Source organism: Delphinus delphis, chromosome 1 (assembly GCF_949987515.2).
Source record: "Delphinus delphis chromosome 1, mDelDel1.2, whole genome shotgun sequence".
In the NCBI taxonomy this organism is placed as follows: Eukaryota; Metazoa; Chordata; class Mammalia; order Artiodactyla; family Delphinidae; genus Delphinus; species Delphinus delphis.
Genome location: NC_082683.1, coordinates 153,391,057 through 153,418,986, shown reverse-complemented (window position 1 = coordinate 153,418,986; position 27,930 = coordinate 153,391,057). Strand labels below are relative to the sequence as shown.

The 27,930-nt window shown below is 49.4% G+C and overlaps 3 long non-coding RNA genes across 4 annotated transcripts; all 3 read right to left on the bottom strand.

The window, feature by feature from the left end:
* Nucleotides 1-82: 82 nt before the first annotated feature.
* Nucleotides 83-17,960, bottom strand: LOC132414271 (uncharacterized). Of its 2 annotated transcripts, XR_009516911.1 has the most exons (15): nucleotides 17,863-17,960; nucleotides 15,584-15,706; nucleotides 15,362-15,418; nucleotides 15,017-15,148; nucleotides 14,447-14,580; nucleotides 13,875-14,005; nucleotides 13,306-13,443; nucleotides 10,920-11,051; nucleotides 10,351-10,487; nucleotides 9,777-9,899; nucleotides 9,204-9,334; nucleotides 8,634-8,766; nucleotides 8,065-8,204; nucleotides 5,749-5,949; nucleotides 83-1,967 (listed from the first exon to the last, which is right to left on the bottom strand). It is a non-coding gene; the product is annotated as an uncharacterized lncRNA (long non-coding RNA). The 2 variants fall into 2 exon arrangements; XR_009516910.1 differs by lacking the exon at nucleotides 15,362-15,418 and having other exon boundaries at nucleotides 83-1,797.
* Nucleotides 17,961-18,510: 550 nt separating this feature from the next.
* LOC132414303 (uncharacterized) lies at nucleotides 18,511-23,251 on the bottom strand. The gene is made up of 4 exons (XR_009516921.1): nucleotides 23,229-23,251; nucleotides 21,188-21,310; nucleotides 20,546-20,667; nucleotides 18,511-18,627 (listed from the first exon to the last, which is right to left on the bottom strand). It is a non-coding gene; the product is annotated as an uncharacterized lncRNA (long non-coding RNA).
* Nucleotides 23,241-26,029, bottom strand: LOC138413882 (uncharacterized). The gene is made up of 3 exons (XR_011246257.1): nucleotides 25,912-26,029; nucleotides 23,871-23,993; nucleotides 23,241-23,350 (listed from the first exon to the last, which is right to left on the bottom strand). It is a non-coding gene; the product is annotated as an uncharacterized lncRNA (long non-coding RNA).
* Between the last annotated feature and the right edge of the window lie 1,901 nt (nucleotides 26,030-27,930).

Here is a 27,930-nt window from a genome sequence, read left to right as displayed (position 1 = left end):
TCTCCCAAGAACTGTGTGCTCGCAGGGTTCGTTCAGTAAGGTGAGTGCTCTACCACCACATCACAGTCATATCTCATCACCTTCAGCAGGAATAACTTACACTTTCACCTTACATGCTGGTGTATTAAATTAGTATTACTCATCAGAACTTGCTTATTAATAAAACAAGCTGAATTAGCCACTGGAGAATCATATTTGGAAATTCAATGACAATTTTACATTTTTAATAAAGGCTCAGAAATATTATTGCAAAGCAGGTGGTACAGAAAACTGTGGTCAAATTTGACATTCATTAATAATTGAAGTGTGGAACGTGACAGGTGAAAATTGATATTGATTTCTTTCGTCTAATATTTGGATGGAAGAGTTCTAAAAGGTAAATAAAATGAGATAACAAGACATATCAAGTCTCACTGATTTCTTTGATCAACTCCTCCCTACATATCACTCCTTCGCCTGCCATGTTTTGAACAATTCAATGCCCATAGTCTTTCCATTTCAGTGCATTATAAAACACACTCAAGCTGGGTTTCAATCGTATTAGACTGAAAGCTGAACTTTTTATGAAGGATTATTTAAAACAAAATGTGTCTTGAGCCCAACAGCCTTTGAAAACAAACAATCCTGGGAGTTCAGTACGGAAATGTCAACACTGTGGAGAACTCTTAGATTCAGAAAATTCAGTAATCCTATTTGATGTATGTTAACCGTATCAATATTAACAAACTTCTGCTTGAGTTCAACACTGATTTGAGAGCTGAGTTACTACTGGTCTTGTATTTTAACTAGTTGTGAAAGGACTGAGAGAGTTGTTCTTGGGTTGAACTTGACCTGCCTCTGGGAATGCTCTCTTTTCTATCCGTCTTGAAAAGCTGTATAGAAGTGCATTTCTCTGCCTTCCTTCTTCCCATCTTCACCCCTTGGGAAAACAAAAGATGCTCAAATATAGATGTGAACACTGCAGATGCTCTGTTTGGCAATGGTGTCTTTCAGCTTCCCAATAAAATTTATATTGCTGACCACCCATATGACTGAAAAGTGACTCATTTTACTGACAGATATCGGGCTTGAGATGCCAAAAGAAACAGGTCATTTCAAATTTCCTTTTTAATTTTAAGTCATAGCTTTTTGTTGCAACACTAGTTGTTCAAAAGTTAGATCATGAAGGTACCTTCTTATGACCTCCAAATAATTAATCAAAATGTTCTTCAATGGGCTATATAAAAAGCAAGCAGAATATTCCTAATTATCAATCTTTCTCTTGAGTCATATTGTTCTTGTAATTTCAAGGAAGAGAAACTCAGATGTAAAGTGTTACAATAGCCAAGCCTACCAGCACTGTTATCTAACCATTCAGCAATTTTCTCTGCCAAGTCACTCTGAACCTTAGACTACTGAAAATGTGTTTTAAATTAATTTTTAAGGTTTTCCTCTTTTGAGTTAAAAAGTGGTCTCAATTTTATAAGAAATTAAAGAAGAAACACAAAATAGAACATCTGAGATATTTCCATTAGGCATTATCTATATATAAACATATATATATATAATTTTAATATCTATACATATATAAAGGCACTGGGATAAATCTCCATCTTCTGTGCCAGTGGGACATAGGTCCATTATCTTAGGAATAGGGAACTCCTTTCACAATGGAAGTGAGGATATTGGCTGGACCATCCTTCTTGAATATAATTCCATGTAGCCTCCATTTAAGGTCGTCTGGATCTTGGTTCCTTGTAGCAATCTACTACTCCAACAGTGTGTCGTTCATCAAGTTCAGGTCTTTCTGAAGCCAGGCTAGAAATACAAAGTAAGGTGGCTCACTAAGGTAACTGACCAAAAAGGAGGAAAAGAAGACGAGCAAAACAATTTCCCAGTTTCAGTTTTTCCCATATTCTCTGTGCTTGACAAGGGAAAAAATATTCGGGTCTGAGTTCCTCTCATTCTTAGCCATTGTTGGTTCAAATCTGAGGAAAAAAAAAAAGGTAAAAACGAAAATATGGAGTCCAGAATTCTGTTAGCTCTCTTGCATGCAATATCACAACTTAAAAGGCCTTCCAAAATGGAGGGATAAACTTTTAAAAATATAGCCCAATCTTTTCAATCTAAACAAGTAAACACTAAAAATATATTTTAGAAATCCAGCAAACACACTAACCACAGTCAAAGCAAAGGAAGGCTTATGGCTTACCAAATGACAGTGGCTGTCTACAAGAGAGAGAAAGAGAATACTCCAAAATTCTATCTGACCTGGCAGAGCTCAGCACAGCTACTATTCTTCTTTCCTAAAATCAAGGCATAAAGAAATTGAATAAAACTTGCCAAAATGTCACCCGGTGCTTCCAAAAGCAGATTAAAGATGGGAGTATCCAGAAATCAGGATGAAGAAAACTACTTAGAGAAGTCCCTTCTCCTATCAGTGGGCCACCAGGGTTTATCTGGGTAATAAAATGATAATAGGCCTTTCTGTCATCTTCTTTTTATAATTTATACATTTAAATTTCAGTTAACATTTTTAAAATATCCATCAGAATGACAGCCATTTCCAGAAGTATCAGCTTTTTTTAAATCCTCACCCTTTTACAAACGTGAAAATTTAGACTTTAAAATTGTCTAAGTTAAAATACAATTCTCAAGTAAACAGGGACCAGTTTCTGGAGTTTTCCACCGATCTGTCTTTCCCTCTGCCAGTGGCTTTATATGCTAATAGATCCTATGTTAACATTACATTTTATTAACGTTAACATATATGTTTAAAATGTTTCATCTATCCTTTTGCACTAACTTTTTCAGGTGAATACTGAACTGACTTCTAGATATTTACTAAGTTTTGTGACTATTACAAATGGGATCTTTCCTTGTTTTTTATTGTTATTTATGGCTTATGGGAAAATAACTGACTTTTACATACTTAGACATAACTGATCATAATTCTGAACATGATCATTTCTAGTTCTTCCACTGATTCCTGCATTTTGAAAAAAACAGTCATTATCATCTGTGATTTTTGTTGTTTCCTTAGTAAAGGCTCTGGAACCAGCCCCCACCCATGACGCTCCTCGTGTTCTTATCCTGCCTGATCCCACTTCCTGCTGCACCTGACCCTAACCTGTCTGCACTGCTGTAAAACACTGTCTGTTCACATGGTGGTGATGGCAATAAAAACTCTTCATATCTGTAAAGTGCCAAGGGCTCTGCCTACTTTATTTTATCTTGGGGTTGTCACTAGACACATCACATGCTTCCCTCTCTTCCCTAAGGCCTGGACCCCACATGAAAGGGAGAAAAGGTGACCTCGTATCTGGATATGGATTTTGTCACTTCAAGAGCTTTATCACATTAAAATTAATATCTAATACATATTGAACACTTTGTAGGAACATCCTAGGTGCGTTCCATAAGAACCAGAAATAATATTGACAGCTAACCATTAAGGAAGTAATTAACCATTAAGGAATAACCATTAAGGCTGTTTTAAGTTTAGCACACCGGAAAATATAAGGGGTATAAATTCTAGTAGCATTTAAAAAAAGAAAGAGTTACTAATTCTAATACTAGCTTTTCCTTTTCGACCACTTTCCAAAATTATAGTTCTCCTTTTCTGTCTAGCAGCTATGCATGGCTCCTTCACCGATGGAGAAGTTATCCACTGGTACTGAGACAGAAATGATAAATATGCCATTTAAGCTACAGGTAATTTAGGAGGGTTTGATCTTCATTGGAAATTAAGATATTTTACTTAATAAAAGGTCTTCAATCTGCACTTCTGGGAAGCTAAATTAAAGCATCACACAACATTTTCAAAAACAGAAAAGCCATTTCATTTGACTACAAACTTAGTTTTAAGATGGCAGAAAGTACCTTGATAATTTTCTTTTAAAAAGGAAAGAAAAGCCATTAAAGAGAAATTCTTCCGAGAGAATTAAAACATGTTATATGCCTCTGACTTGGCACTCCTTCCATTCTGGAGACCTTTTTCGGTAACTGCTTTCATCACAGAATGATTTAAAGTAAAATAAATTGAAATTAGAGTAATTATTTCCCAATGAGTGGCTATTTCCATTTAAAACCAAAAGCCAACTAATTATTGCTTTTCCCATAAAATTAAATATGAAGTCTACATTATGTAATTATACACTTATTTCCCGCTTGTGTATTCTAATTTCTTCCTCAAAAACCTAAGATGCCATCTTGCAGACTGCCCCCAGTGGCTACTATTTTGGCAGCAGCAAAGGTCAGCTTTAAACAGTTTGCATCTAAAGTGGCTTTAGATACCTTTGGATAGAAAGTACAGTCTAAGCACCGTCCAGACACTTAGATACCTAAAGGGCATCAAAGATAACAAACCAAAGTCCTGATATTCCCTCAAAAGCTGCTCCTCCCATCAGCTCCCTTTTTCTAAGTGATACCACCCAGTTGCACACATAATCATCAACGACTTGTCTCCTTGTTACTGTCTCCTTCATACCCCACACCTAATATATCGGCAAGCCTTGTTAGCTACACCCCCAAAACACAACCTGAATTCAACCACTTTTCACTTGCTGCAAACTTCCAACCTAACCTAGGCCATAAACAGCCCTTATCTGGACCCCTGTGATAGTCTCCTAACTGGTCTCCCTGTTTGTCTTCTTTATCCCCCTCAAGTCTATTCTCTATACCAGGTCATCTTATTCAGATACTATTTGGATCATGCCTTGTCCCACTTCAAAACTCTCTACTCGTTTAGAAGAATCCACATCTTTACTCTGGCCTTCAAGACTTTACAAGAGCAGACCCCTGGCTAGCTCCTTGACCTCATGTCATACCACACTCTTCTTCACTCAGTACTCTGGCCATGTTGGCCTCCTTGTTTTTCCTTAAATAATCCACCCACCTACATGCCTGCATACTCATTGCTTCCTTGTCCTGGAATGTGCTTACTCCAGTTCTTCCATGGCTTGCTCCTCTCTTCATTCAGGTCTCCGTTCAAATGCCACTTCTCCTGTGAAGCTGTCCCCTAACAAACCTATCCAATGGAGTCCTACCTGCTCTCCCTCACTCTCCTTACATTAATATATTTTTGCACTTCCTACTATCTAAAATTATATGACTTATCTGTTTACTCATTTCTATCTGAACTCCTTCACTAGACTGTAAGCTCCACGAGGGCAAGACTTTTGTCTGTTTTGTTCACTGCTTTATCCCTAGTGCCTAAACCCGTATCTGGCACACAGAAGATAGTAAAAAAATTACTTGTGAATCTGACAAATGAATAAAGAACTCCTGGAAAGAATTCAGAGGTTGCACAGGAAAGAAATAATGCTCTTCGTGGAAGCAGTCTTAGTATCTAGGTTCACCTCTATTCAGAGTTAAGAACAATTTACAAGTATAATTCACTTTAATTAGTACATTATCTGCTAAAGACATAAGGGAAGTGCAACACTAGAAAAGTACAGTTGCAGCTTGAACAACATGGGTTTGAACCTCGCTGGTCCATTGACACACGGATATTTTTCAATAAATATGTACTATCATCCTACACGATCCAAGGTTGGTTGAATCCACAGATGCGGAACCACTGACTATAAACTTATACCCAGATTTTCAACTGCGTAGGGGTCGGCACCCCTAGCCCCACATTGTTCAAGGGCCAGCTGTATATGATGAGGAAAGTTAAACACATTAAGTTTTAAAAACTGTCAATACGTGAACAAATTCTTTTTGTTTTCCTATGTGTTTATCAATTTAAAAAAAGTGACCACATACCAATAAGTGGATTTTTTCTTATATCCAGAACGAGCAGAGTTCTGTTGGTTTCAAGGGCCTTTAGTAAAGCCTTTGCTCCCTCACTGGTGAGGCCACACTGCTGCAGGTCCAGTGCTTTCGATGAAAGACAAAAGGTCATTTGCAAAGTCTATACAGATTTAACATATAGACAGCTCCCATTTTCTCACATGTGGAAGAGTCCTGCACAAGAGAAGTCATGGCAGGTCTGTAATTTTGGATATGGAAAAAAACAGAAATGTATACGCACACACATAATGCATAATCCAATTTAAAAACCTCTTCTTGGATGTGCAATGATAACCCTGCCTTTAGTCCCAGTAAATCATCCAACATATTTTACAATTACAGAACTGAAGAATAACTGTATATAACCTATGAGCAAAAAGCATCACAAAATGAATCTCAGTTCATAATTAGCAAGGGCGGCAGTGGCATGTAAACCTCACAAGCAAAACCTGGTGGAGCTCAGAAATGCACTGCATTCTTTTGATCATGATCTTCAGCTCCAAATCACACATGAAACTAGTTAAAAAGGGAAAACAAAATAGAAGAAATGTAATAACTGTTAGTTTTAGAGGGAAAAGAACAAGTCTAAGAGGTTACAAATAATAACAAATTCAAACAATGTGTGAATAGAGAATACATACTAAAAACCTATCATGAAAGTATGATGGTCAAGAACTCTCCTCCATAAAAAGTCAGACAAAAACCAGAAAAACTGATCATGAATTCTAGTAGTTCTGGGGCTGAACAATCTACTCATTTAAACCAAAGGGATCATCACCAAAGCACAGGTATTAAAAAATATTACATGAAAGGAAACTATGATGAGTCTTTTTTTTTTTTTTTTGCAGTACGTGGGCCTCTCACTGCTGTGGCCTCTCCCGTTGCGGAGCACAGGCTCCGGACACGCAGACTCGGCGGCCATGGCTCACGGGCCTAGCCGCTCCGCGGCATGTGGGATCTTCCCAGACCGGGGCATGAACACGTGTCCCCTGCATCGGCAGGCGGACTCTCAACCATTGCGCCTACAGGGAAGCCCAGTGAGTCTTTTTTTTTAAGTGTTGTATGGACCATCACATTAAAATAACTGGAGTCTTTCAACACCCCCATGACACATAGAAATAGCAAGTCAGACATATGGATCTGACAGGATATCATACAACCCTTACAAACTCTCACTACAGAAGAATGGACACAGGGTATAATTAACCAAAGAGCCAAATTAATACAAACAGCCAGTAAACCTCACCAGTAAATCAAATGAATACAAAATAAAACAAAATGTGGTTATTCTCCTATCAGATTAAGGCAAGATTCTGTACGAAAAGCCTTTAAATAATGTCTATACCTTTTTGATCCAACAACTTTCTTTCTAAGAATTTAACCAAAAGAAATAGAGATATAAGTAAGTAAATATATCAGAGTACTATTTGTAACTGAAAAACTGGACATAGCGTATATTCAAGAATGGATAAGCTATGTGCACTGTGGCATATTCATACAATGGAATACTGAACAATCACAAAAATCAGGCAGGAGATGCAAATTTAATGACTTGCTAAAATGCTTATACCAAATTAATTGAAAAATATTATAAAATTTGGAGTAATCCCACTTGCATAGAAAATGGAGAGGTACTCATTTTTGTAGTTTTACATTTTTTAACAAGTGCTACAAGCCAGTGTTTGTGAGAGGCAGGCTTCACATCTACTGTTGGGGTGGACTACAAACTGGCATAGCATTTCTGGGTGGTAATTTGGCCATGTGTATCAAAAGTCTTAAAAATATGTCACACTTTGTCATTTCACTTGTAGTACCTTATTCTACAGAAGTAATCCCGATGGATACAGAGATGTATATACAACGTATTCACATTGTTTCTGACAGGGAAAAGCAAACTGTCTAAATCTAAAAGCAAAGAATTGATTAAACTATGGGACATCAATATGACGCAATACTACATGATACATCATTAAGTGAAAAAAGCAGGAATATGAAATAGCAAGTATACTACTATTCTATTTTTGTAATACCTAAGTGTACAAATATATTTATAGGGAAGAAAAAGACAAAGTATATACACCAAAATGAACAGTGATTATATCTGGCTATTAAAATTATAAGTAATTGTTCTCTTGTTACTCTGTAACAATGAGCTGTTCAGCCATTCCTACTGCCATGCTTTGGACCACTTGCATCACCCCAAAGTGTCTCTCATGCCATTACCTATCACTCCGTGCACTCGCCAGCCCCTGACAACCAGGAACCCACTCTCTGACTCTGTGGATCTACCTGTTCTGGACGTTTCTCCTCAGTGGTGTCACACCCTGAGTGTCCCTCTGTGTCTGACTTCTCTCGCTGAGCATTGTGTCCTCAGAGTACATCCACGTGACAGTGAGTGTCAGGGCTTTACCCCTCTGTGTGCTGAGGGACTGAGAAAAGAAAAAAAAGAAAGGAAAATTGCATGCAACTCTAGTGACAGCCGGTGATGAGAACCAGAGGGAAGGCTCTGGGACAGGGGGCGCCATGCCCTGTGAGGCCCTGGGGCTGCTGCCAGTCTCCGTGGAGGCTCAGCAACTCCCAGTCACTTCCCAAATTGTGGTCGCTAACTGAGCATCTGGCCCCAGGACCCACTGCTCGTTCAGTCTATCTGCAGTCAGCCGTTCATCCTAAGAGCGATGCTCTCACAGGCTACATCAGGGAGCATGGGGACAGTTTACCGAGCTGTGCAGCCGTCCCTACTGCCGTGCTTTGGACCACTTCCATCACTGCCAGAATGTCCCTCACGAACTTACCTATCACTCCGCCACCTCGCTGGACCCTGACAAGCAGGAACTCACTCTCTGACTCTGTGAATCTACCTGTTCTGGATATTTCTCCTCAGTGGGGTCACATCCTGTGTGTCCTTCTTTTCTGACTTCTCTCGCATAGTGTTCTGGTCTCAGGGTGCATCCATGTGGCAGCGACTGTCAGGGATTCACCCGTTTGTGTGGCCTAGTGAAGCAAAGAAGACAAGAGAAAAGAAAGCAACATGACATGAATGTATGGTGACAGCTGGTGATGAGAAACAGAGGGGAGGCTCTGGGGCCGCGGGCACCCTGCTCTGTGAGGCCCTGGGGCTGCTGACAGTCTCTGTGGAGGCTCAGCAAGTCCAAGTAACTTCTCCACGTTGGGGGCACCAGCTCACTGTCTGGGGCCACAACCCACTGCTCGTTCAGTCTTCCTGCGATCAGCCCTTCGTCCTGAGAGCGATGCTCTCACAGGCCGCACCGGATCACGGGGGAGTTTATTTAGCTGTGAATCTACCACTACTGCCATGTTTTGGACCATTTCTGTCACCCCAAAAATGTCCCTCACGCCCTAAGATATCACTCTGTCCACTCGGCAGCCCCTGTCAACCAGGGACTTCCTCTCTGACTCCGTGGATCTACCTGTTCTTGACGTTTCACCTCAGTGGTGTCAGACCCTGTATGTCCTTCTGTGTCTGACTTCTCTCGCCGAGCATCGTGTCCTCAGGGTGCATCCAGGTGGCAGGGAGTGTCAGGGGTTCACCCTTTGTGTGCTGATGGATGGAAAAAAGATAAAAGAAAAGAATGGAACATTTCATGTAAGTCTGGTGACAGCTGGTGATGAGAACCAGAGAGAAGGCTCTGGGCCAGGGGGCGCCGTGCCCTGTGAGGCCCTGGGGCTGCTGCGAGTCTCCGTGGAGGCTCAGCAACTCCCACTCACTACCCCATGTGGGGAGCCATCAACTGAGAGTCTGGGCCCAGGACCCACTGCACGTTCAGTCTTCCTGCAGTGAGCCCTTCGTTCTGAGAGCTGTGTTCTCACAGGCTACAATGGGGACCACATGGACAGTTTACTGAGCTGTGCAGCCCTCCCTACTGCCATATTTCGAAGCACTTCCATCACCCAAAAATTGTCCCTCACGCCCTTATCAATCACTCCATCCCTTCGCCAGCCTCTGACATCCAGGAACCCACTCTCTGCCTCTGTGGATCTACATGTTCTGGACGTTTCTCCTCAGTGGGGTCACACCCTGTGTGTCCTTCTGTGTCTGACTTCTCTCGCTGAGCATCATGTTCTCAGGATTCATCCATGTGGCAGTGTGTGTCAGGGTTTCACACCTTTGCGTGCAGAGGGAATGAGAAAAGAGAAAAGAAAAGAAAGGAACATTGCATGCAAGTATGGTGACAGCTGGTGATGAGAACCAGAGGGAAGGCTCTGGGACCGGTGGCGCCATGACCTGTGAGGGCCTGGGGCGCCTGCCAGTCTCCATGGAGGCTCAGCAACTCCCAGTCACTTCCCCAAGTGGGGGGCCGCCCTCTGAGTGTCTGGGCCTAGGACCCACTGCTCATTCAGTCTTCCTTCAGTCAGCCCTTTGTACTGAGAGAGATGTTCTCACAATCTACAATGGGGAGCATGGGGACAGTTTACTGAGCCGTTCAGCCATACCAACTGCCGTGGTTTGGACCACTTCCATCACCCTAAAAATGTCCCTCATGCCATTACCTATCACTCCGTCCCCTCGCCAGACCCTGACAACCAGGAACCCACTCTCTGACTATGTGGATCTACCTGTTCTGGACGTTTCTCTTCAGTGGGGTCAGACCCTGTGTGTCCGTCTGTGTCTGACTCGTCTCACCGACCATCGTGTCAGGGTGCATCCACGTGGCGTTGAGTGTCAGGGGTTTACATCTTTGCATGCAGAAGGACTGATAAAAGGAAAAAGAACAGGAAGGAACATTGCACGCAAGTCTGGTGAAAACTGGTAATGACAGCAAGAGGGAAGGCCCTGTGACCAGGGTGCAGGGCCCCGTGAGGCTCTGTGGTTGCTGCCAGTCTCCGTGGAGGTTCACAAACTCCAAGTCACTACCCCAGGTGGCGGGCCGAAAAATGAGCGTCTTTACTGAAGACCCACTGCTCGTTCAGCCTTCCTGCGGTCAGCCCTTTGTCCTGAGAGCGATGCTCTCACAGGCCGCACGGAAGCGCGGGGGACAGTTTACTAAGCTGTGAAGCCATCACAACTGCCATGTTTTGGACCATTTACGTCACCCCAAAAATGACCCTCATGCCTTTAGCTATCACCCCGCCCCCACGGCAGCCCCTGACAAGGAGGGACTTACTCTCTGACTCTGTGGATCTACCTGCTCTGTACGTTTCTCCTCAGTGGAGTCAGACCCTGCGTGTCCTTTTTTTTCTGACGGCTCTCGCTGAGCATCGTGTCCTCAGGGTGCATACACGTGGCAGCAAGTGTCCAGGCATCACCCCTTAGCGTGCTGAGGGACAGAGAAAAGATAAAAAAAAAGAATGGAACATTGCATGCAAGTCTGCTGACAGCCGATGATGACAACGGGTGCCACGGACGGATTGGAAGAGGGCAATGGCAAAACCCAAGGGCCTTGGGACGTGTAAGAGAGGTTGTAGGGAGGAAGAGAGAAAGACATGCTATTCTCTGAAGCAATCATCGTAATCCAGGTGTAAAATAATAAATGGTAGACCCAGAGTAACGGCAACACAGATGGAAAGGTGGAGTATGAGAGACACTAGAAAGAAAAACTGTCAGGGCTTCACCATTGATTGGATACATTCATTTCTCCATTTAACACAGGTTATCAGTAACTGTGCCAGTCACTGGGAACGAAGAGTAAGCAAAACAGTCATGATCTCTTCCTCACGGACCATGTGATAAACACCTATCTAAAAATGGATGTGAAATGTGATGAAGGCTATAAGCGAGAGGTACGTGGTGTTATGTGAGCTACGGTAGGGGAATGTGATGAGTTGAGTAGGTAAGGGGATACTCTCTTGACAAAGTGACACCTGAGAAGACATGAGAAGGATGAGGAGGCATCAATCAGTTGCAAACTAAACAGAAGGACATTTCATTCAGGGGGCAGCATGGGCAATGTGCCATTGTAAGTATGCAGGCCTGAAAGGAGGCCACTGTGGGCTGGAAGATTGAGAATGAAAGGAAGGAGGGGCAAGACGAGGCTGCAGAGATCATGCTCCACCCTGCCCAGGGGATGCCCTGCCCTGCGGACTAGCACACCCAGAGTGCCAGTGCACAGCCAGATGAGAAGCCTGCTCTAGAATGCAAGTCAACACTGCTTCTTTCACCAAGAAAGTATTGCCTGTTAAACTAAACAGCATATCTAGTGGACATATCATTTACATTCTGAAACAAGCTCCTTAACTTACGGAACGGCAACAGTTCTCAGGCGCCGGTCAGGAGCCTCCCGGCGTGTGTCCCAGGGACCCACCTGCCTGCGACCTTCAGCTGCCTGGCAGGAAGCTACGCGCCAACTCCTATGGCTATCTGTGCAGCGAGGTGTATTCTGCAGACACGTTCCGCACACACTTCAAGTCGGAGGGCGGACTCAGTGGCAAGGTGAGAGGCTGGCCTGCCGTGCAGACCAAGAAGGCGCTCTTTGTCCTGGGCCGAGATGCTCGTGCCACCTCCCTGGGCCTGCCGGGCTCTGAGGGCCCTGCCCTGGACCCCCTGCTCCCCTGCACTTTGTTCAGTCACAGCAGAGGTGGCCATACCCACACCCTCTGTGAGGTCAGTGTTCCACCCTCCTGCAGCCCTGCCCCCTCTCCGCAGGTTGCCATGAACTACAGAAGCTGCATCCTGAGGCCAGGGGGTTCCCAGGATGCCAAGGGCAGACATATGGCCTTAAATGAGTCGCAGAGGCCTTAAGTGGGCTTGTGTGGTTGGGCTCACCTCTTATGTTTCAGTGAACTTTGTGAGAAGACAGGGCCTGGGAGCTGCATCCTCACAGTTGGGCTCCACAGTAAGATGTGTGCGACACACCTCAAACTGACCCAAAACATGGAGCAATACCAGCCATCTAGAGGTCTAAAAGAGAGCCGCTGCAGCTAGCCCACAGGTCCAAGAAAAATAAATTCTTATTTATGTAACTGAGTTTTGGGGAGATTTGTTCCAAAGCATTATCACAGCAAGAGCTGACTAATAGAACATCCTCCAAATCACTGCTATGTACATGGCTGCCACCATGCCTACATATAAGGCAATTGTGTCCTCAAACTTTGAGAATTCTTGAATTCTTGGTGCCTCTCCAACACAATGTACATGACTAAACTTTCCCCAAATAACTTCACTAATGTACCACAAAGATCTCCCTAAACTTTTATTAAATGTAATGCAAAGTTCTTTCTATTCATTTTTTGTTTCTACATAGTTAAAATGACTTTTATCAATCTAAAAGGATGGAAAATTGGAACAAAACATTTTGTGGATAGTTGTTATCCACAAAGGAAAATCACAAACAAAACAGGCATTACACTGAGTGTAGAGCACTAATGCCCCTGGTGTCTGTAAATGCCAAGTGAACAACGGTTTGATCGCAGAAAGACTGAACGAACGGTGAGTCCTGTGCGCAGATGCTCAGCTGGCGTCCCGTACGTGGGGAAGTCACTGGGGCTTCCAGAGCCTCCACGGAGACTGGCAGCAGCCCCAGGTCCTCACAGTGAACGGCATCATGGGCCCCAAAGCCTCCCCTCTGGATCTACCTGTTCTTGACGTTTCTCCTCAGTGGGGTGAGACCGTATATGCCCTTCTGTGTCTGACTTGTCTCGCCGACCATCGTGTCCTCGGTGCATCCACGTGGCATCAAGTGTCAGGGGTTCACCTCTTTGCATGCAGAAGGACTGAGAAAAGAATAAAGAAAAGAGAAACATTGCGTGCAAGTCTGGTGACAACTGGTGATGGGAACCAGAGGGAAGGCACTGTGACCAGGGGCGCCGGGCCCTGTGAGGCCCTGGGGTTGTTGCCAGTCTCCTTGGAGGCTCACCAACTCCCAGTCACTACCCCAAGTGGGGGGCCGCCAAATGGGCGTCTTTTCCGGGGACCCACTGCTCGTTCAGTCTTCCTGTGGTCAGCCCTTCGTCCTGAGAGCGATGCTCTCACAGGCCGCATGGGAGCGCGGGGGACAGTTTACTAAGCTGTGAAGCCATCACAACTGCCATTTGTTCGACCATTTCCGTCACCCCGAAAATGTCCCTCACGCCCTTGGCTATTAATCCGTCTCCTAGGCAGCCCCTGACAACCAGGGACTTACTCTCTGCCTCTGTGGATCTACCTTTTCTGGACGTTTCTCCTCAGTGTGGTCAGACCCTGTGTGTCCTTCTGTGTCTGACTGGTCTCGCCAACCATCGTGTCCTCAGGGTGCATCCAGGTGGCAGCGAGTGTCAGGGGTTCACCCTTTTCATGCTGAGGAACGGAAAAACGATAAAACAAAAGAATGGAACATTGCATGTAAGTCTGGTGACAGCTGGTGATGAGAACCAGAGGGAAGGCTCTGGGGCAGGGCGCGCCGTGCCCTGTGAGGCCCTGGGGCTGCTGCGACTCTCTGAGGAGGCTCAGCAACTCCCAGTCACTACCTCAAGTGGGGAGCCATCAACTGAGAGTCTGGGCCCAGGACCCACTGCACGTTCAGTCTTCCTGCAGTCAGCCCTTCATTCTGAGAGCTGTGTTCTCACAGGCTACAATGAGGAGCATGTGCACAGTTTACTGAGCTGTGTAGCCCTCCCTACTGCCATGCTTTGGATCACTTCATCACCCCCAAAATATCCCTCAGGCCCTTACCAATCACTGCATCCTCTCGCCAGCCCCTGACAACCAGGAAACCACTCTCTGCCTATGTGGATCTACCTGTTCTGGACGTTTCTCCTCAGTGGGGTCACACCCTGTGTGTCCTTCTGTGTCTGACTTCTCTCCCATAGCGTAGAAGTCTCAGGGTGCATCCAAGTGGCAGCGAGTGTCAGGGCTTCACCACTTTGCATGGCCTAGTGACGTAAAGCAGAGAAGATAAAAGAAAAGAACGTTGCATGCAAGTCTGTTGACAGCCGGTGATGAGAAACAGAGGGGAAGCTCTGGGGATGGGCGCGCCATGCTCTGTGAGGCCCTGGGGCTGCTGCCAGTCTCCGGGGAGGCTCAGAAAGCCACAGTGACTTCCCCACGTGGGGGGTGCCAGCTGAGTGTATGGGCCCAGAAGTCACTGCTCATTCAGTATTTGTGCGGTCAGCCCTTCTTCCTGAGAGCGATGCTCTCAAAGGCTGCACCAGTGTGTGGACAGTTTACGAAGCTGTGCAGCCATCACTACTGCCATGTTTTGGACCATTTACGTCACCCCAAAAATGTCCCTCACGCCCTTAGCTATCGCTCCGTCCCCACGGCAGCCCCTGACAACGAGGGACTTACTCTCTGACTCTGTGGATCTACCTGCTCTGTACGTTTCTCCTCAGTGGAGTCAGACCCTGTGTGTCCTTTTGTTTCTGATGGCTCTCGCTGAGCATCGTGTCCTCAGGGTGCATACACGTGGCAGCAAGTGTCAGGGAATCACCCATTTGCGTGCTGAGGGACAGAGAAAAGATAAAAAAAAGAATGGAACATTGCATGCAAGTCTGGTGACAGCCGGTGATGACAACCAGCGGGAAAGCCCTTGGGCCGGGTGCGCCACGAACTGTGAGGCCCTGGAGGTGCTGCCAGTCTCTCTGGAGGCTCCACAAGTACCAGTGACTTCCCCACGTGGGCAGCACCAGCTCAGGTTCTGGGCCCAGGACTCACTGCGCGTTCAGCCTTCCTGCAGTCAGCCCTTCATCCTGAGAGCGATGCTATCACAGGCTGCAATGGGGAGCACGGGGACAGTTTACTGAGCTGTGCAGCCATCTTTACTACCGTGCTTTGGATCACTTCTGTCACCCCAAAATGTACCTCACACCCTTAGCTATCACTCTGTCCCCTCGCCAGCCCCTGACAACCAGGAATCCACTGACTATGTGGATCTACCTGTTCTTGAAGATTCTCCTCAGTGGTGTCACGCCCTGTGTGTCCTTGTGTGTCTGACTTCTCTCGCTCAGCATCCTGTTCTCAGGGTACATCCACGAGGCAGCGAGTGTCAGGGTTTCACGCCTTGGCATGGCCCAGTGACGAAAGGAAGAAAAGAGAAGAGAAAGGACCATTGCATGCAAGTCTGCTGACAGCCGATGACGAGAACGGGTGCCACTGACGGATTGGAAGAGGGCAATGGCAAAATCCAAGAGCCCTGGGACCTGTAAGAGAGGTTGTAGGGAGGAAGATAGGAAGACATGCTATTCTCTGAAGCAATCATCATAATCCAGGTGTAAAATAATAAATGGTAGACCCAGAGTAACGGCAACACAGATGGAAGGGAAGAGTATGAGAGACACTAGAAGGAAAAACAGTTAGGGGTTCACCATTGATTGGATACATTCATTTCTCCATTTAACACAGGTTATCAGTAACTGTGCCAGTCGCTGGAAACGAAGAGTAAGCAAAACAGTCATGATCTCTTCCTCACGGACCATGTGATAAACACCTATATAAAAATGGATGTGAAAAGTGATGAAGGCTATAAGCAAGAGGTACGTGGTGTTATGTGAGCTACGGTAGGGGGATGTGATGAGTTGAGTAGGTAAGGGGATACTTTCTTGACAAAGTGACACCTGAAAAGACATGAGAAGGATGAGGAGGCATCAATGAGTTGCAAACTAAACAGAAGGACACTTCATGCAAAGGGGCAGCCCGGGCGATGTGCCGGTGTAAGTATGCAGGCCTGAGAGGAGGCCACTGTGGGCAGGATGATTGAGAATGAAAGGAAGGAGCTGCAAGACAAGGCCGCAGAGATCACGCTCCACCCTGCCCAGGGGATGCCGTGCCCTGCGGACTAGCACACCCAGAGAGAGAGTACCGGTGCACAGCCAGATGAGAAGCCTGCTCTAGAATGCAAGTCAAGGCTGCTTCTTTCACCAAGAAAGTCTTGCCTGGTAAACTAAACAGCGCACCGATAGAGTGGACACGTGATTTACATTCTGAAGCAGGCACCCCGCCTTACGGAACGGCGACGGTTCTCAGGGGGGCCCGGCAGGAGCCGCTCCGCGCGTCTGTCCCAGGGACCCACCCTCCTGCAGCCCCGCCCGCCCCCCTCCGCCGGTTGCCCTGGCCTACGGAAGCTGCATCCTGGGGCCAGGGGGTTCCCAGGAGGCCAAGGGAAGACACGATGGCCTTAAATGAGTCGCAGAGGCCTTACGTGGGCTTGTGTGGTTGGGTTCACCTCTTACGTTTCACCGAACTCTGCGAGAAGACAGGGACCTGCAGCCTCACAGTTGGGCTCCACGGTAAGGTGTGCGGGACAGACCTCAAACTGACCCGCGGCATGGAGCGACACCCGCCATCGAGAGGTCTACAAGAGAGCCGCTGCAGCTAGCCCACAGGTCCCAGAAAACTAGACTCTTCTTCACGTAAGTGAGTTTTGGGGAGATTTGTTGCAAAGCATTATCGCAGCAAGAGCCGACTAGTACAACGTTCTCCAAATCACTGCCATGTCCACGGCTGCCACCGTGCCTACGTGTAAGGCAACCGTGATCTCGAACTTTGAGAACTCCTGAATGAATTCTCGGAGCCTCTCCAACACAATGTACGTGGCGAAGGTGTCCCCAGATAACTTCACTAACGTACCACCGAGACCGCCCTAAGCTTTTATTAAACGTAATGCAACGCTCTTTCTACTCGTTCTCTGTTTCTACGTGGGTAAAATGCTTTCCGTCAATCTAAAAGGATGGAAAATCGGCACAAAACACTCTGTGGATAGTTGTTTTTCACAAAGGAAAATCACAAACGAAACAGGCATTTCGCCGGGTGTAGAGCACTAACGCCCCCTAGTGCCTCTCAATGCCAAGTGGACAGAGGCACTTCATTAAATGTCGAATCCCAGCTCTCTCCGCTTGAGAGGGAGAGCAAGCCATTCTCAAGTGGAGGAGGGATGTTTTCAGCAGCTACCTGCAACATTCTGTGGACCTGGCCACTGTGTAGCTACAAAGAAACCTTTTGTCTGAGGAAACTAACTGAAGAAACTTGAAAGTGGAGAAAGAGAGAAAGAATGAGACAATACCCTCATCTCGGTGACTCGTCCACCTATTCGTTCACTTACCAAATCAAATATCCACTACGTGTAGAGAGTCCTGGGCTGAAAACCGCACAGAACACGGAGACGTACCCCCATTCGCAGGGAGGTTAGATACCAGAGAGGGAGACAAGATGTAGATTACCTTACGGCAGTTCCGCACATGTCCTGTTAAAGTGTTTGCAGCTTCAGGGGAGAGAAGGGATCCAGAAATCGCTTGGATTCTCAGTGAAGTCTGCCCAGAGAAGGAGGTGCAAAATAGGTGGACTGGAAGAAACAAAAAAATTAACCTCGTGGGTAGATATGAAACGGAGCAGAGGTTCACAGATATTTAGAGCCCGTTCTTTCTTGAAACGTCTAGAAAGCGAAACTGAAGCCAAATTACGGAGGGCCTTGAGTGTCAGTCTTCGGAGCTTGGCCGTACGGGGTTGACAGCGGGTGCCACGGACGGCTCGGAAGAGGGCAAGGGCATAACCCAAGAGCCCTGGGAGGTGTAGGAGAGGTCGCAGCGAGGGAGATAGAAAGGCATGCGATTCTCCGAAGCAGTCACCGTAACCCAGGTGTAAACTCATAAACGGTAGACGCCGAGTAAGGGCGACACAGATGGCAGGGAGGAGTACGAGGGACACTAGAAAGGAAAACGCTCAGGGCTTCACCAGGGATTGGGTGCATTCCTTTCTCCCTCTAACAGAGGTTATCAGTAACCGGGCTAGTCGCTGGGAATCAAGAGTAAGCAAAACAGGCGTGATCTCTTCTTCCTCACGGACCACGGGGTAAACTTACCTACCTGAAACTGGATGGGAAAGGCGATGACGGCCATAAGCGAGAGGTGCGTGGTGTCACGTGAGCTACGGTAGGGGGACGTGATGAGTTGAGTAGGTAAGGGGACGCTTTCTTGACCAAGTGACACCTGAGAAGAGATGAGAAGGGTGAGGCGGCATCAGTCAGCTGCAAACTAAACAGAGGGACACTGCCTGCAGAGGGGCAGCCCGGGCAATGCGCCGTTGTAAGTATGCAGGCCTGAGAGGAGGCCACTGTGGGCAGGATGATTGAGAATGAAAGGAAGGAGCTGCAAGACGAGGCCGCAGAGATCACGCTCCACCCTGCCCAGGCGATGCCCTGCCCTGCGGACTCGCACACCCAGAGAGAGAGTACCGGTGCACAGCCAGCTGAGAAGCCTGCTCGAGAATGCAAGTCAAGGCTGCTTCTTTCACCAAGAAAGTCTTGCCTGGTAAACTAAACGGCGTATCGATAGAGCGGACACGTGATTTTACATTCTGAAGCAGGCGCCCCGCCTTACGGAACGGCGACGGTTCTCAGGGGGGCCGGGCAGGAGCCGCTCCGCGCGTCTGTCCCAGGGACCCACCCGCCTGCGGGACCTCCGGCCGCCTCGCAGGAAGCTACGACGCCCAGTCCCGTGGCTACCTGTGCAGCGAGGTGTACTCCGCGGACGCGTGCCACACACACTTCAAGTGGGAGGGCGGCCTGAGTGGCAAGGCGAGAGGCCGGCCTGCCGCGCGTACCAAGAAGGCGCTCTTCGGCCTGGGCCTAGGTGCTTGCGCCGCCCCCCTGGGCCTACCGGGCTCTGAGGGCCCTGCCCTGGACCCCCTGCCCCCCTGCCCTTGGTTCAGTCACAGCAGAGGTGGCCACACCCACACCCTCTGTGACCTCCGCGTTCCACCCTCCTGCAGCCCCGCCCGCCCCCCTCCGCCGGTTGCCCTGGCCTACGGAAGCTGCATCCTGGGGCCAGGGGGTTCCCAGGAGGCCAAGGGAAGACACGATGGCCTTAAATGAGTCGCAGAGGCCTTACGTGGGCTTGTGTGGTTGGGTTCACCTCTTACGTTTCACCGAACTCTGCGAGAAGACAGGGACCTGCAGCCTCACAGTTGGGCTCCACGGTGAGGTGTGCGGGACAGACCTCAAACTGACCCGCGGCATGGAGCGACACCCGCCATCGAGAGGTCTACAAGAGAGCCGCTGCAGCTAGCCCACAGGTCCCAGAAAACTAGACTCTTCTTCACGTAAGTGAGTTTTGGGGAGATCTGTTGCAAAGCATTATCGCAGCAAGAGCCGACTAGTACAACGTTCTCCAAATCACTGCCATGTCCACGGCTGCCACCGTGCCTACGTGTAAGGCAACCGTGATCTCGAACTTTGAGAACTCCTGAATGAATTCTCGGAGCCTCTCCAACACAATGTACGTGGCGAAGGTGTCCCCAGATAACTTCACTAACGTACCACCGAGACCGCCCTAAGCTTTTATTAAACGTAATGCAACGCTCTTTCTACTCGTTCTCTGTTTCTACGTGGGTAAAATGCTTTCCGTCAATCTAAAAGGATGGAAAATCGGCACAAAACACTCTGTGGATAGTTGTTTTTCACAAAGGAAAATCACAAACGAAACAGGCATTTCGCCGGGTGTAGAGCACTAACGCCCCCTAGTGCCTCTCAATGCCAAGTGGACAGAGGCACTTCATTAAATGTCGAATCCCAGCTCTCTCCGCTTGAGAGGGAGAGCAAGCCATTCTCAAGTGGAGGAGGGATGTTTTCAGCAGCTACCTGCAACATTCTGTGGACCTGGCCACTGTGTAGCTACAAAGAAACCTTTTGTCTGAGGAAACTAACTAAAGAAACTTGAAAGTGGAGAAAGAGAGAAAGAATGAGACAATACCCTCATCTCGGTGACTCATCCACCTATTCGTTCACTTACCAAATCAAATATCCACTACGTGTAGAGAGTCCTGGGCTGAAAACCGCACAGAACACGGAGACGTACCCCCATTCGCAGGGAGGTTAGATACCAGAGAGGGAGACAAGATGTAGATTACCTTACGGCAGTTCCGCACATGTCCTGTTAAAGTGTTTGCAGCTTCAGGGGAGAGAAGGGATCCAGAAATCGCTTGGATTCTCAGTGAAGTCTTCCCAGAGAAGGAGGTGCAAAATAGGTGGACTGGAAGAAACAAAAAAATCAACCTCGTGGGTAGATATGAAACGGAGCAGAGGTTCACAGATATTTAGAGCCCGTTCTTTCTTGAAACGTCTAGAAAGCGAAACTGAAGCCAAATTACGGAGGGCCTTGAGTGTCAGTCTTCGGAGCTTGGCCGTACGGGGTTGACAGCGGGTGCCACGGACGGCTCGGAAGAGGGCAAGGGCATAACCCAAGAGCCCTGGGAGGTGTAGGAGAGGTCGCAGCGAGGGAGATAGAAAGGCATGCGATTCTCCGAAGCAGTCACCGTAACCCAGGTGTAAACTCATAAACGGTAGACGCCGAGTAAGGGCGACACAGATGGCAGGGAGGAGTACGAGGGACACTAGAAAGGAAAACGCTCAGGGCTTCACCAGGGATTGGGTGCATTCCTTTCTCCCTCTAACAGAGGTTATCAGTAACCGGGCTAGTCGCTGGGAATCAAGAGTAAGCAAAACAGGCGTGATCTCTTCTTCCTCACGGACCACGGGGTAAACTTACCTACCTGAAACTGGATGGGAAAGGCGATGACGGCCATAAGCGAGAGGTGCGTGGTGTCACGTGAGCTACGGTAGGGGGACGTGATGAGTTGAGTAGGTAAGGGGACGCTTTCTTGACCAAGTGACACCTGAGAAGAGATGAGAAGGGTGAGGCGGCATCAGTCAGCTGCAAACTAAACAGAGGGACACTGCCTGCAGAGGGGCAGCCCGGGCAATGCGCCGTTGTAAGTATGCAGGCCTGAGAGGAGGCCACTGTGGGCAGGATGATTGAGAATGAAAGGAAGGAGCTGCAAGACGAGGCCGCAGAGATCACGCTCCACCCTGCCCAGGCGATGCCCTGCCCTGCGGACTAGCACACCCAGAGAGAGAGTACCGGTGCACAGCCAGCTGAGAAGCCTGCTCGAGAATGCAAGTCAAGGCTGCTTCTTTCACCAAGAAAGTCTTGCCTGGTAAACTAAACGGCGTATCGATAGAGCGGACACGTGATTTTACATTCTGAAGCAGGCGCCCCGCCTTACGGAACGGCGACGGTTCTCAGGGGGGCCGGGCAGGAGCCGCTCCGCGCGTCTGTCCCAGGGACCCACCCGCCTGCGGGACCTCCGGCCGCCTCGCAGGAAGCTACGACGCCCAGTCCCGTGGCTACCTGTGCAGCGAGGTGTACTCCGCGGACGCGTGCCACACACACTTCAAGTGGGAGGGCGGCCTGAGTGGCAAGGCGAGAGGCCGGCCTGCCGCGCGTACCAAGAAGGCGCTCTTCGGCCTGGGCCTAGGTGCTTGCGCCGCCCCCCTGGGCCTACCGGGCTCTGAGGGCCCTGCCCTGGACCCCCTGCCCCCCTGCCCTTGGTTCAGTCACAGCAGAGGTGGCCACACCCACACCCTCTGTGACCTCCGCGTTCCACCCTCCTGCAGCCCCGCCCGCCCCCCTCCGCCGGTTGCCCTGGCCTACGGAAGCTGCATCCTGGGGCCAGGGGGTTCCCAGGAGGCCAAGGGAAGACACGATGGCCTTAAATGAGTCGCAGAGGCCTTACGTGGGCTTGTGTGGTTGGGTTCACCTCTTACGTTTCACCGAACTCTGCGAGAAGACAGGGACCTGCAGCCTCACAGTTGGGCTCCACGGTGAGGTGTGCGGGACAGACCTCAAACTGACCCGCAGCATGGAGCGACACCCGCCATCGAGAGGTCTACAAGAGAGCCGCTGCAGCTAGCCCACAGGTCCCAGAAAACTAGACTCTTCTTCACGTAAGTGAGTTTTGGGGAGATTTGTTGCAAAGCATTATCGCAGCAAGAGCCGACTAGTACAACGTTCTCCAAATCACTGCCATGTCCACGGCTGCCACCGTGCCTACGTGTAAGGCAACCGTGATCTCGAACTTTGAGAACTCCTGAATGAATTCTCGGAGCCTCTCCAACACAATGTACGTGGCGAAGGTGTCCCCAGATAACTTCACTAACGTACCACCGAGACCGCCCTAAGCTTTTATTAAACGTAATGCAACGCTCTTTCTACTCGTTCTCTGTTTCTACGTGGGTAAAATGCTTTCCGTCAATCTAAAAGGATGGAAAATCGGCACAAAACACTCTGTGGATAGTTGTTTTTCACAAAGGAAAATCACAAACGAAACAGGCATTTCGCCGGGTGTAGAGCACTAACGCCCCCTAGTGCCTCTCAATGCCAAGTGGACAGAGGCACTTCATTAAATATCGAATCCCAGCTCTCTCCGCTTGAGAGGGAGAGCAAGCCATTCTCAAGTGGAGGAGGGATGTTTTCAGCAGCTACCTGCAACATTCTGTGGACCTGGCCACTGTGTAGCTACAAAGAAACCTTTTGTCTGAGGAAACTAACTAAAGAAACTTGAAAGTGGAGAAAGAGAGAAAGAATGAGACAATACCCTCATCTCGGTGACTCATCCACCTATTCGTTCACTTACCAAATCAAATATCCACTACGTGTAGAGAGTCCTGGGCTGAAAACCGCACAGAACACGGAGACGTACCCCCATTCGCAGGGAGGTTAGATACCAGAGAGGGAGACAAGATGTAGATTACCTTACGGCAGTTCCGCACATGTCCTGTTAAAGTGTTTGCAGCTTCAGGGGAGAGAAGGGATCCAGAAATCGCTTGGATTCTCAGTGAAGTCTTCCCAGAGAAGGAGGTGCAAAATAGGTGGACTGGAAGAAACAAAAAAATTAACCTCGTGGGTAGATATGAAACGGAGCAGAGGTTCACAGATATTTAGAGCCCGTTCTTTCTTGAAACGTCTAGAAAGCGAAACTGAAGCCAAATTACGGAGGGCCTTGAGTGTCAGTCTTCGGAGCTTGGCCGTACGGGGTTGACAGCGGGTGCCACGGACGGCTCGGAAGAGGGCAAGGGCATAACCCAAGAGCCCTGGGAGGTGTAGGAGAGGTCGCAGCGAGGGAGATAGAAAGGCATGCGATTCTCCGAAGCAGTCACCGTAACCCAGGTGTAAACTCATAAACGGTAGACGCCGAGTAAGGGCGACACAGATGGCAGGGAGGAGTACGAGGGACACTAGAAAGGAAAACGCTCAGGGCTTCACCAGGGATTGGGTGCATTCCTTTCTCCCTCTAACAGAGGTTATCAGTAACCGGGCTAGTCGCTGGGAATCAAGAGTAAGCAAAACAGGCGTGATCTCTTCTTCCTCACGGACCACGGGGTAAACTTACCTACCTGAAACTGGATGGGAAAGGCGATGACGGCCATAAGCGAGAGGTGCGTGGTGTCACGTGAGCTACGGTAGGGGGACGTGATGAGTTGAGTAGGTAAGGGGACGCTTTCTTGACCAAGTGACACCTGAGAAGAGATGAGAAGGGTGAGGCGGCATCAGTCAGCTGCAAACTAAACAGAGGGACACTGCCTGCAGAGAGGCAGCACGGGCAATGCGCCGTTGTAAGTATGCAGGCCTGAGAGGAGGCCACTGTGGGCAGGATGATTGAGAATGAAAGGAAGGAGCTGCAAGACGAGGCCGCAGAGATCACGCTCCACCCTGCCCAGGCGATGCCCTGCCCTGCGGACTCGCACACCCAGAGAGAGAGTACCGGTGCACAGCCAGCTGAGAAGCCTGCTCGAGAATGCAAGTCAAGGCTGCTTCTTTCACCAAGAAAGTCTTGCCTGGTAAACTAAACGGCGTATCGATAGAGCGGACACGTGATTTTACATTCTGAAGCAGGCGCCCCGCCTTACGGAACGGCGACGGTTCTCAGGGGGGCCGGGCAGGAGCCGCTCCGCGCGTCTGTCCCAGGGACCCACCCGCCTGCGGGACCTCCGGCCGCCTCGCAGGAAGCTACGACGCCCAGTCCCGTGGCTACCTGTGCAGCGAGGTGTACTCCGCGGACGCGTGCCACACACACTTCAAGTGGGAGGGCGGCCTGAGTGGCAAGGCGAGAGGCCGGCCTGCCGCGCGTACCAAGAAGGCGCTCTTCGGCCTGGGCCTAGGTGCTTGCGCCGCCCCCCTGGGCCTACCGGGCTCTGAGGGCCCTGCCCTGGACCCCCTGCCCCCCTGCCCTTGGTTCAGTCACAGCAGAGGTGGCCACACCCACACCCTCTGTGACCTCCGCGTTCCACCCTCCTGCAGCCCCGCCCGCCCCCCTCCGCCGGTTGCCCTGGCCTACGGAAGCTGCATCCTGGGGCCAGGGGGTTCCCAGGAGGCCAAGGGAAGACACGATGGCCTTAAATGAGTCGCAGAGGCCTTACGTGGGCTTGTGTGGTTGGGTTCACCTCTTACGTTTCACCGAACTCTGCGAGAAGACAGGGACCTGCAGCCTCACAGTTGGGCTCCACGGTGAGGTGTGCGGGACAGACCTCAAACTGACCCGCGGCATGGAGCGACACCCGCCATCGAGAGGTCTACAAGAGAGCCGCTGCAGCTAGCCCACAGGTCCCAGAAAACTAGACTCTTCTTCACGTAAGTGAGTTTTGGGGAGATTTGTTGCAAAGCATTATCACAGCAAGAGCCGACTAGTACAACGTTCTCCAAATCACTGCCATGTCCACGGCTGCCACCGTGCCTACGTGTAAGGCAACCGTGATCTCGAACTTTGAGAACTCCTGAATGAATTCTCGGAGCCTCTCCAACACAATGTACGTGGCGAAGGTGTCCCCAGATAACTTCACTAACGTACCACCGAGACCGCCCTAAGCTTTTATTAAACGTAATGCAACGCTCTTTCTACTCGTTCTCTGTTTCTACGTGGGTAAAATGCTTTCCGTCAATCTAAAAGGATGGAAAATCGGCACAAAACACTCTGTGGATAGTTGTTTTTCACAAAGGAAAATCACAAACGAAACAGGCATTTCGCCGGGTGTAGAGCACTAACGCCCCCTAGTGCCTCTCAATGCCAAGTGGACAGAGGCACTTCATTAAATATCGAATCCCAGCTCTCTCCGCTTGAGAGGGAGAGCAAGCCATTCTCAAGTGGAGGAGGGATGTTTTCAGCAGCTACCTGCAACATTCTGTGGACCTGGCCACTGTGTAGCTACAAAGAAACCTTTTGTCTGAGGAAAGTAACTAAAGAAACTTGAAAGTGGAAAAAGAGAGAAAGAATGAGACAGTACCCTTATCTCGGTGACTCATCCACTTATTCGTTCACTTACCAAATGAAATATCCACTACCTGTAGAGAGTACTGTGCTGAAAACCGCACAGAACACGGAGACGTACCCCCATTCGCAGGGAGGTTAGATACCAGAGAGGGAGACAAGATGTAGATTACCTTACGGCAGTTCCGCACATGTCCTGTTAAAGTGTTTGCAGCTTCAGGGGAGAGAAGGGATCCAGAAATCGCTTGGATTCTCAGTGAAGTCTGCCCAGAGAAGGAGGTGCAAAATAGGTGGACTGGAAGAAACAAAAAAATTAACCTCGTGGGTAGATATGAAACGGAGCAGAGGTTCACAGATATTTAGAGCCCGTTCTTTCTTGAAACGTCTAGAAAGCGAAACTGAAGCCAAATTACGGAGGGCCTTGAGTGTCAGTCTTCGGAGCTTGGCCGTACGGGGTTGACAGCGGGTGCCACGGACGGCTCGGAAGAGGGCAAGGGCATAACCCAAGAGCCCTGGGAGGTGTAGGAGAGGTCGCAGCGAGGGAGATAGAAAGGCATGCGATTCTCCGAAGCAGTCACCGTAACCCAGGTGTAAACTCATAAACGGTAGACGCCGAGTAAGGGCGACACAGATGGCAGGGAGGAGTACGAGGGACACTAGAAAGGAAAACGCTCAGGGCTTCACCAGGGATTGGGTGCATTCCTTTCTCCCTCTAACAGAGGTTATCAGTAACCGGGCTAGTCGCTGGGAATCAAGAGTAAGCAAAACAGGCGTGATCTCTTCTTCCTCACGGACCACGGGGTAAACTTACCTACCTGAAACTGGATGGGAAAGGCGATGACGGCCATAAGCGAGAGGTGCGTGGTGTCACGTGAGCTACGGTAGGGGGACGTGATGAGTTGAGTAGGTAAGGGGACGCTTTCTTGACCAAGTGACACCTGAGAAGAGATGAGAAGGGTGAGGCGGCATCAGTCAGCTGCAAACTAAACAGAGGGACACTGCCTGCAGAGGGGCAGCCCGGGCAATGCGCCGTTGTAAGTATGCAGGCCTGAGAGGAGGCCACTGTGGGCAGGATGATTGAGAATGAAAGGAAGGAGCTGCAAGACGAGGCCGCAGAGATCACGCTCCACCCTGCCCAGGCGATGCCCTGCCCTGCGGACTCGCACACCCAGAGAGAGAGTACCGGTGCACAGCCAGCTGAGAAGCCTGCTCGAGAATGCAAGTCAAGGCTGCTTCTTTCACCAAGAAAGTCTTGCCTGGTAAACTAAACGGCGTATCGATAGAGCGGACACGTGATTTTACATTCTGAAGCAGGCGCCCCGCCTTACGGAACGGCGACGGTTCTCAGGGGGGCCGGGCAGGAGCCGCTCCGCGCGTCTGTCCCAGGGACCCACCCGCCTGCGGGACCTCCGGCCGCCTCGCAGGAAGCTACGACGCCCAGTCCCGTGGCTACCTGTGCAGCGAGGTGTACTCCGCGGACGCGTGCCACACACACTTCAAGTGGGAGGGCGGCCTGAGTGGCAAGGCGAGAGGCCGGCCTGCCGCGCGTACCAAGAAGGCGCTCTTCGGCCTGGGCCTAGGTGCTTGCGCCGCCCCCCTGGGCCTACCGGGCTCTGAGGGCCCTGCCCTGGACCCCCTGCCCCCCTGCCCTTGGTTCAGTCACAGCAGAGGTGGCCACACCCACACCCTCTGTGACCTCCGCGTTCCACCCTCCTGCAGCCCCGCCCGCCCCCCTCCGCCGGTTGCCCTGGCCTACGGAAGCTGCATCCTGGGGCCAGGGGGTTCCCAGGAGGCCAAGGGAAGACACGATGGCCTTAAATGAGTCGCAGAGGCCTTACGTGGGCTTGTGTGGTTGGGTTCACCTCTTACGTTTCACCGAACTCTGCGAGAAGACAGGGACCTGCAGCCTCACAGTTGGGCTCCACGGTGAGGTGTGCGGGACAGACCTCAAACTGACCCGCGGCATGGAGCGACACCCGCCATCGAGAGGTCTACAAGAGAGCCGCTGCAGCTAGCCCACAGGTCCCAGAAAACTAGACTCTTCTTCACGTAAGTGAGTTTTGGGGAGATTTGTTGCAAAGCATTATCGCAGCAAGAGCCGACTAGTACAACGTTCTCCAAATCACTGCCATGTCCACGGCTGCCACCGTGCCTACGTGTAAGGCAACCGTGATCTCGAACTTTGAGAACTC